This window comes from Asterias rubens, chromosome 16 (assembly GCF_902459465.1).
Source record: "Asterias rubens chromosome 16, eAstRub1.3, whole genome shotgun sequence".
Taxonomy (NCBI): Eukaryota; Metazoa; Echinodermata; class Asteroidea; order Forcipulatida; family Asteriidae; genus Asterias; species Asterias rubens.
In genome coordinates this window covers 1527692-1537868 of record NC_047077.1, presented here as the reverse complement: position 1 = coordinate 1537868, position 10177 = coordinate 1527692, and the positions used below count along the sequence as shown (strand labels likewise).

General features: G+C 37.8%; 1 pseudogene; it reads left to right on the top strand.

Annotated features, from left to right (window-relative positions):
* Positions 1–6928: 6928 nt before the first annotated feature.
* Positions 6929–9175, top strand: LOC117300768 (annotated as a pseudogene).
* The last annotated feature ends 1002 nt before the right edge of the window (positions 9176–10177 follow it).

Genomic DNA, 10177 nt, shown 5'->3' with positions numbered 1-10177 from the left:
GAATAAGCCAGAGGCAATGTGTATACCTGAGCATACAGAGAAGTTATAATGTACATAAATAATAGTTGTCATGAATGTACATAATTATTGTCATGTACGTACATGATAGATAGAAAGAAAAATGTTTACTAAAAAACTGTCCTCGCAGCACAAAGGCTGAATTACAACAATTTTACATAAATTTGAAATTTGAAATTAAATAGAAAGCAAATTGGTTATAAAAAAAATAAAACAATATATGAAATAGTTAAGCCACTCCCCCAAATTTACACATTGAAAATTGCACATTGACATACACACTTTATATAGGATTAAAACAATCAGGTGGTTAAAAACAAAAAAAGCCACTTGAACATTTGTATTGTTATTATTATTTTTTTATTTTTCTCTATAGTAAGTATCGGATCCCATCAATTTCCTGTTTATTTTAAAAAATGATCTCAACAAAGGATTAAATTAACAATTCTGAACCCATCAGTCTTGGAATTCCGGACACAAGGAATATTTAAACTTACAAATGTAGCTTTGAATTCCTCCATCAGGAATAAAAATGAAAATAGTTTGTCTTTATCAAATGTGTCACACTTGTATAGGACCTTTATACCCTGGACTTTTTTTTCTGCATTGTTTAAATAAAATGAAGTCCAACCTTAGCCTCATACAACATCCAACAAAATGTTAAGCAGAAAATGCTGCTTAGCAAATGTCTTGACTAAGTACAAAATGAGTGGGGCACGTGTTGCAACAGTAACAATTTATGACAGAATCTTTGTGTTTATAGGTTTTATGCATATTTGGGATACAGTACAAATTGGTATAATTTAATATGCAATCAAAAGTACTGTTCAGCCAATGCTGCTCATCAGGAAACTTTTTTGCTGAGAAAAAAATTGACACGAGTAAGGCACCAGTGGCAACAAAGCTTAATGAACTGCTGGCTGGTAAACAGCAGGATTTTTCTGTGCTTAGCAAAATTGTATGTTAACATGTTTTAATAAGTTGGGCCCTAGGGTACACCAGACAACTAATGTACTAATGTACTCAATCCAATAGCTTTTTACAGTAAATGAACACTTATGCATTGACTCCCAAATTGTTGTCCTCTCTCTGCTCAATTTGAAACAGGGGACTTCCAAGGCTCGTTGAGTTATTCTCCCTAGAAATATAAACACTTTTTCACCTGTGTAAAATTCAAAAGGTTCCAGCATCAACCTTGAACAAATGTCTCTTATACTCTCTTGGTTAAGAGTACTATTTTTTCAGGACAGACATGCAGGTCATCAAAACACAACCCCAGTCAACTACCCAAAGCTAGAATCACGACCAAAATGCTTGGGTCACCCATTCACAAGATTGCACTAAACATTCTGTCTCCTGTTCCCTCGTCCACTGTTGATAGGAGCACCGAAAACCACGTAAGGAGAGGGAGTAGAGCCACGGGCGTCGATGGGTGGGGGACGGGGTCGACATGTCCCCCCCACTTTTCAGACTGGGGGGGGGGGGGACAATGACAGCATATCAGATGTCCCCCCCCCCCAACTTTTTGATTGATTGTCATCAGAAAATATGCAACAAAGTATAAAATATACATAATTTTCTTGATATTATTACAATGTTTGTTCAAATAAAAGAATTGCAGACAAACGGTGAAATATCTTCTTCAATTTCATCTTTATTCTGATCATGGTTCTGATGGACCACACTCAGAATGGTATTTGGGGCCTATTTCCATTTCTTTAATACAGACAATAGACAATAAGTTTCGGTACACGATGCATCAGGAAGTTTGTGTGTGCACGCGCGTGCAAAATGTTTCACCTTTATTTTACAATCACACAAGTAGCAGCTCCGAGCAGTTTGGGCTCAGTTGTCAAAGAAGCAAAATGGATATAAACCAACCGCTAGTGCTAGTCCACAAAGTCTTACTTGGCTTGCCCACTGTTCAGATAAGGCTTTTGTGTCAAAGGGATTTCCCAAGACAAAGAGCACAGATAAATTTAGACAACATGAGTGTCCAATCACAACCTTGCTTCTGAAAATCTTAAAGGGATGCTGCAGTGAATTCAAATAAAACAGTTAATTTTGCTGTCTTTTATTTCTGATATATGTATTGAACATAAATAAAATGTGTTTTGTTTTTCCCCCGACATATCTCACTTGCGTAATTAGTGAATAAGTCATGCCCCCCCCCCCCCCCCCCCCCCCCGATGTGGATTGTTACTGCCCCCCTACCATCAACGTCACGCCGGGAATTCAAACATATCGTCGGCAAAAAGAGTCTGGTCCCTAACTACACGCGCCTAGGTACCAGGCCACACAGTGCACAAGTCTCTATATGCACACAGCCAGGGGGCCCGACGGCTCGGGTTACCGACATGACGTCACGTTTATGCAAATGAAGGCTCCCTTTTGGGGGCGGGGTGGGTTCCCCTAATCTCTTGAAAACCATTTTTAAAATACTTGCTCATTAATAAAAAAAATATTAAAAAATATTTCAGGTTTAAAAAGTCATGTTTAATCTTATAAATTATTTAAAAAAAACACTGCAGCCACCCTTTAAAGTGAAGAATCCAACCTGATATCGTTCACAAAAACAGTATATAAATATTAAATAAAGACAGCTATAGCAAATACATACACGTAGGCCCTATAAATAAAAATGTTTTAAAACGGTGTTAAAGAGAGGGGTTGAGTTGAGCCATTGCGCCGGACGGCAATTTCGGCTCGGGTAAGCTGATACACATACGGTAAAAAAATGTAGTAAATTTGAAGGTAAAATATCTTAAAATAAAAAGAAAAAAAAGGAAACAAAAACATAAAGGATTTTACCCAATAATTTTTCGCGATGTTGTTACAATTAAAAAAGACTGTGCGTACGATGTTTGAATTTGATAGAATCTCGGTTTTACATGAGGGAAACAAGTTCCCAAACTCCATCGGATGATGTTATTGTTAATTATCACCCCCTGTAACTCGCCTCCTTGTCAAACAAAAAATAGGCAAGAAGACGTGTAACACAGAATCTAAACGTAAAGGTAACGGTATGAGTGAAAATAATGTAAGGTATTTTTAAAACTTGCTCACCCGTCCCCCCCACTTTTCAGTAGCGATCGACGCCCTTGCTTGATGCACCACTTAAAACAATCCTCATAGGATTCTGTACCAGCTGCACCACCATTGGGGAACCAACTGTGTGCACAGCCATCATACCATTCAAAACCATTCACTTGAATGGTTTCAATTGGTGTATCAACATGTTTCAAAACGGCACCAATTGAAGGGGAGGGTTAATGAATGTCTTGAGTTGTATCGACCTTTGCGTACAAATCCTCGCTCCAATGCAGATCCATTTCGCCTTACTTTTACCATGACTCGTAGTAAGGCGGGAGATCATACATTCACTGTTACAGCAGCTTTAGTGTGGAATGAGAACCCTCCTATATTAAATCTGCACCATCAGTGGATGTGTTTAAGAAGGTTCTCAAAACATACCTCTTTCTTTATTGATTTTCTATTGTTGTTTTGTTTGTATAATGTTTAATATATTGCCTTTTCTGTTATAAATGCTGTGATATGGTTTTACTATGAATAATAATACTAATAATATTCAAAATGACGGAATGTTGAAGAGTAACCGGTTTCTGCTAAGCAGGGTTTTTCAGTGCTCAGCAAGATTTTGTACTTATATTTGTATATGCTGTATGAATTGGGATCAGTACAAGATATGCTAAGTAATCCAAAATACTGTCCAGCCGATGCTGCTCACCCAATGCTGCTCAGCAAACACCAGTAGGGCACCAGTGGCAACAAAGCTTAATAAACTGTTGGCTGGTAAACAGTTTCTGCTAAGCAGGATTTTTCTGCGTTTAGCAAAATGGTATGATTACAGGTTTTTAGAAATTTGGGCCCTAGGCTACACCAGACAACTACATGTATGTTAGCATTAAAAAATAGGCAGTCTAAGAGCTTTTTACAGTAAAAGGAAACTTATCCATTGACTCCGAAATTGTTGCCTCTGCTCAATTTGACAAAGGGGTGTCACAAGGCTCATTGAGTTAGTCTCCCTTCAAATATAAACACCTCTTCACGTGTAAATTTCCAAAGGTTCAGCATCAACTTTGAACTAATGTCTCTACACCTCTTGGTTAAGAGAACTATTTTTCAGGGCATATATGTAGGTCATCCACAAACAACCCCAGTCAACAACCCCAGCTACAATCCCGGCCAAAATGCTTGGACCACCCACTTACTACATTACAATAAACATTCTCCCCTCGTCCCCCTGCTCAATGTTGATGGGAGCAACGAAGACCGTGCAAGGAGAGCCAAAAGAGAAAACACTGAAAGGGGGCATGGGACTGAGAAGCAGGGGAGCAAACGAGATATGGCCGGGATTGTCTGAAATTTGTCAGCGTGAATAAAAAATAAATAAAAACAACTTGGAAAGAAGGCTTTAAAAACAGTATGAATGTGCACAGACAATAAACATTTATATCTTGCTGAGTACAGCGTTAAAACCCTTTGGTGCACAGATACATTTTTAAAAAGCCCCCAAAACAGAACACGTTTAACAATGTTTTTCTAAACAAAAATCAATAGCACCCCCTGTTGACCATCACATCAAACGAAGACTCAACAATCGCTCGAAACAACCCGATGAGGGCGGTATGTACAGTATGGGGGTTGCAGTGTTTAAAGACACTGGATACTATTGGTAATTGTCAAAGTCTTCTCACTTGGTGTATCTCAACAAATGCATAAAGTAACAAACCTGTGAAAATTTGAGCTTGATTGGTCGTCAGAGTTGCGAGATAACTATGAAAGAGAAAAACACCCTTGTCACATAAAGTTGTGTGCTTTCAGATGCTTGATTTTGAGACCTCAAACTCTAAACTTGAGGTCTCAAAATCAAATTCGTGGGAAAATTACTTCTTTCTCAGAAACTTTGTTACTTCAGCGGGAGCCGTTTCTCACAATGTTTTTTACTATCAACCTCTCCCCATTACTCACAATCAAGAAAGGTTTTACGCTGATATTTATTTTGAGTAATTACCAATAGCAGAGATGCCAACATTGAATTTAAAAAAAGAGTAGCATCTCCCAAATGTTAAGGGCGAGCGCTACAGCTTGGGCTCCCTAAACCGATCTTTCTATTACTCTCTACAATGCTAATTAGCTCATTTATAGGCATTGTTGTGAAATAACAATTACCTGTATGCATCAACAGAACAGCTACAAATGGCCAGTGAAAAAAAAACTTGAAAAAAAAACCTGATTTGATCCCTCATCTTCTGACTATGTTTCAAAAATAAATGTAACATAAAAAAGGGTGGCCTTACTTAAATGTAACATAAAAAAGGGTGGCCTTACTTAAATGTAACATAAAAAAGGGTGGCCTTACTTAAATGTTTTTGTTTTAATGATCAGATACGCAACAACAAGCTATTGGGAGAGAGAGAGAGAAAAAAAAAAAAAAAAAAAAACGTGTCCGGATTTTGGGCATTGTCTGGACATCGACGCTACAACTACTGGTAGGAAAACATGGAAACTGTCTAGCTTAGACCTCACAGGCCACCGAGTTGAAGGTATTTTTGTTCAGAAGGTCTCCTTTTTTTGTCGCCATTATTTCTTACTTTTTTTGCCAAGCTACGATAAAGTACATGTACAGCCAGCGTGGGCACAATAATAATGGATACATGAGGAATGAGGTTACTGTGACACGTTAGCTCACACACAACCTCATTCCCCACGCATGTGTGCACTATTCCCCATCGTGTAATAGAGATCAATGGGTACGATCTTGCATAAATGCACTAGCGTAAAAAATGCACACTCAGCCGGCCAGCCAGCGGGGGAGGGCGCACAACAATCATTACATCGAGACACGTACATTGTTCGAGTGAATTCGCCGCTGTTATTCAACACTGCGTTCTAAAATTAAAAGTGTTTTTTTTTTCTTTTCTGTTACAATTGTTTTGATATTTTTCTTAATTTTTATTTCCACTTAATAGTTCATCAGTTGTTTGCATGTATTGTCGATTTAATAAAATTATATTGGGCGGCTTGTTTAGCGTGTTTTATTGAGTATTATCGTAGCGTCGTAATCACGGCTCGAAATCGTATTTGCTACGCCCAAATCGTGTATGTTGGTCTCTCTGCAATAGTGTCCACTGCCTTTAAGTTATGACTGTTAATAACAGTCCAATTTAATGTGTTTTGTGGTCGTTGCTCTGACCACCATGTGCACCAAAGGGTTAAAACAATATTCAAAACAGCAAGGATGTTTTTGTTGGGGGTGTCGATGTTGCTTTCTTGCTGAGACCGTGCAAGGAGAGCCAACATTGAAAGGGGCCATGGGGGCCATGGTGCGGAGGCATAACAAGATTTGGCCGGGATTGTAGGTCACAACTGGTCAAAAATTCCTGTACCGTTTTTATTTTAGCTCTCAAATATGCCTAGTAACAGTAAAGGATTCTTTAGGGTCTACAAAATATTCATGAGGCAGTTGTTCTGTTGTCTATCTATTTGGGGAGAGGGGGGGGGGAATAAGTGCGCCCTTTATGGAAGGAAACAAAGTAGCACTCTCTATTATTTAACCAAAGACAAGATTATTTGTATTGATCATTTTGCGGACTATGATTTTTTTTGCTGCATGCTATATTTGAAATCAAATGGTTTCTTTCCCTGTCTTTCACCCTCTGTGGACCCTGGTTCAAATCATCGCCCAAAGCCTTGCATGTGGAATGTGTTTTCAGTCCCTACCTCATTGCATGGGTTTTCCCTGATTGGGGTTTCCCTCCCACATCTCAAACTTTACATACCTGCTCAAGTATGGCAACCTGCAAAAGAGGCATCAAGTATTATACTTCTTTGATCTTGTGATATGTCTGTAACTGTATTGACATGCAGTTTAGGGTGACAGTGTGAAATACCTACTTGATTGGTCAAATTAGAACATGGAACACAAATCAAAACGTGAAATCAGTCAATTTAAAAATCTTTAACTTTATGCCCAGGATTGTAATATGTTCATGAAATCACGTCTTGCATTATATGAGTCAATTTCTTCTTTTACTTCACAGATTATCATTAAAGCAACTTCCAACAAAATGGCATCAAATATAACAGCTGAGTCAGTGCTAACAAAGATAAGTCAGGATCATCTTGAATGTCCAATTTGCAGTGGACGCTTCAAGCAACCCAAACTACTGGAGTGTTCTCATTCATTTTGTCTTGAGTGCCTTCAACAACTCAGACAGAATAGTCCAATTACTACAAGGCTTTCATGTCCAGTGTGTAGACAAGAAACTCTGTTAAATGAAAATGGCATTGATGATCTCAAAACAAACTTAACAGTCCTTTCATTGATAGAAGCAATTGAAACACAGGAAACCCAACTGAAACAGCAACAAAGAAAACAAGTACCCAGTCAGGAGTTTGTTTCCAAGTGTAGCAAGCATACTGGCAAGGATCTTATCATGTATTGTGAAACATGCAAGAAACTAATATGTTCAACTTGCATTGCTAAAGACCACAGGATGCACCCTGTAATAGAACTGAGTGAAGCTTCAGACAAAAGTAAACAACATGCAACAGAACTTCTAGCAGAAGTTAGGAAGAGTATCACAACCTTCAACACTGCCATTCAAGAAATAGATACGTCTCGCAAGACACTAGACTCTATGTTTGCTGCCACCAAGGAGAAAATCACCAAGAAGGCTGATGAGGAGATTGCCAAAGAGGCTGCCAGGATCAGAGAGGGGAAGCAAAAACTGATGCAAGAAGCAGAACAGATTTATGAAGACAGAGTCAAGACAATGGAAACTGCACGAGCTACAAACAGCAAAGAGATAAACAAAGCAGAGCACAAGCAGGATGAGGTAAATCAACTCATGGATCAACGGATCAAGATTGTACATCACATAGAACAACTCTTACAAGACCTCAAAGAATACAGTGAGAAGAAATCAACAAAAGTACCTGATGGGTTGAGTTATATGGACTTTAAAGAAGGCCAGAACTCACTAGGGAGACTGGTGCTGAAAGATGAACAAGCAGAATCAGCAACTTCTGCTCAGGCTAGAAAGCCAACATTTCAATCCATGAAACAAGACAAATGGACATTAAAAACAGAAATGAATAATTACAAGAACATGACACAACAGATGGTGGAGATTTGTGCAAGGGATGTTGCTGCATACTCTAATAGTGATATTGTTGTGTCACTTTGGGATTAATACCAGCTTGATTACAATACCAGCAGAGAGCAACCCTCAATCCTATAATGTCTCACAAGAACTATCAATCCAAGGACTTACAGGACCAAGCATAGTGACTGTGAATAAGAATGATGAGCTCATTGTTCTAGATAGAGGAGCAGTCAAGATCTTCAATAGGAATTATCAGCTCCTCCATCAGTTCAATCCAGGCAGTAAACCATCACGTATTGCAGTGGATGACAACAATCTGATAGCAGTGGGTCATAAAGACAAGGCAAAGATCTCTCTACACAAACCAGATGGATCCCTCATCAGAAGACTGTCTGCTCCAGGGATTGATGAATACTTGACTACCTACAAACAGCAACTCATTTACACCAACTGGGAGACCAGGAAGTTAGTATCAGTAACCTACAATGGTGAAATGGTATTCTCAGTAGATATCAATCAGTCTAGGGAGGCCTTATGGTGTGTGTTGTGACAAGGATGGGAGCATCTATGTTGCTGTATGGAGAGGACCATACTCATCACCAGGTGAAATCCATCATTACAGTCCTGATGGCAAGTACATTGGATGTATCATCAAGGATTGTGCTGCTCCCTATGGTCTCACATTCACACCAGCTGGTGATCTGGTTGTGGCTACAAACAATTCAGTTCAAATCTATCAGCATGAGTAAAGACATCAACAAACATTATGCTGGACCAGAATAACATTCAAGCTGAAATAAGCATTTGACAACATGAAACTAATAAATAATAATATCATATTGTGAAAATATCATTTCACTCACCAGATATGCTATCATGACAACAAAACAAGACAATGAAAGAAACATTATTGTACTTCACCACTTGGGTTCAGGATTCAACACTTTTTTCAGGAACAACCCCAAGATTAATTTTATGAACCAGTTTTTTATTTTAGGGGAACAGTGCAAAAAAAAAAAATGCAGTTAAACTTTATCGATGTATTTGTAAATTTGGATGTTGATATTTTGGTTATTGGGCAAAGCAAACCATGATAGAACTAATACTTCATCAATGAGAATGGTTATAATAGCTTGACAATAATCTCATAATGCAATAAGTGTTTCTTAAAGGAAACATTTGTTTAAATAATCCACTGAAACTATGGTGTTTCTTTTACGCATTGGTTTGTAAAATAAAGTTTTGCTATAAATATGATGTTTTGGCTAGTGAAGTAGAAAATGATGATTAATGCATTATTGACAAGAGAGAACAATGTGGAAGTTTTTCAAAAATATCTTCAATTTTATATTCTCATAAATTTCAGAAAGAGTGATAACATTTTTGACATACAAATTGTAATTGTTTTTAAGTGGAAAAAAAAGCATTTCATTGAACCATTTCAACCAACCTGAGCAGATAAGCAAATTCAGTCAACTCACAAAGAAATGAACATTTTGGTAGGAATACAATCTTTCATAGTATGTATTCCACAGTAACAAATGATGCCAAAACACATTTTGCAAAGTTCAATTGTGTTTTTTGTAATTTGTTGTGTCTGGTAATAGAATGATGGTTATTGAGTTACAAAATGTCCAGCCTAAGTGTAGGCTGACAGGTGTACACATGTATAATGAAAACAACAACTGTATGTAGTTAAGTGATTATGTTGAAAGTGAAAATCTTATGTAGTTGGTATGAAGGGTCAGTGCTGAATTCAAGTTATAATATTGGGCCACAGTTTTAATGTTCACAATCATTCTTATTACAAAATCAATCTGCGACCAAGATTCAACACCTTGATGCAAACAAACAGAAATAATTTGAAATGTTAAGAAGCACACTACATTATGTTGCTCAACGCAATTGTACTTGTACAATTATACTAATGTACAAGTGAGTGCACAATGTAACTTTAAGAGTGGTGTTCTAATAAGGAGGAAGAAGTTCAGATGGGAAATAACAAATTCCAGAGGCCTATTCCAAGG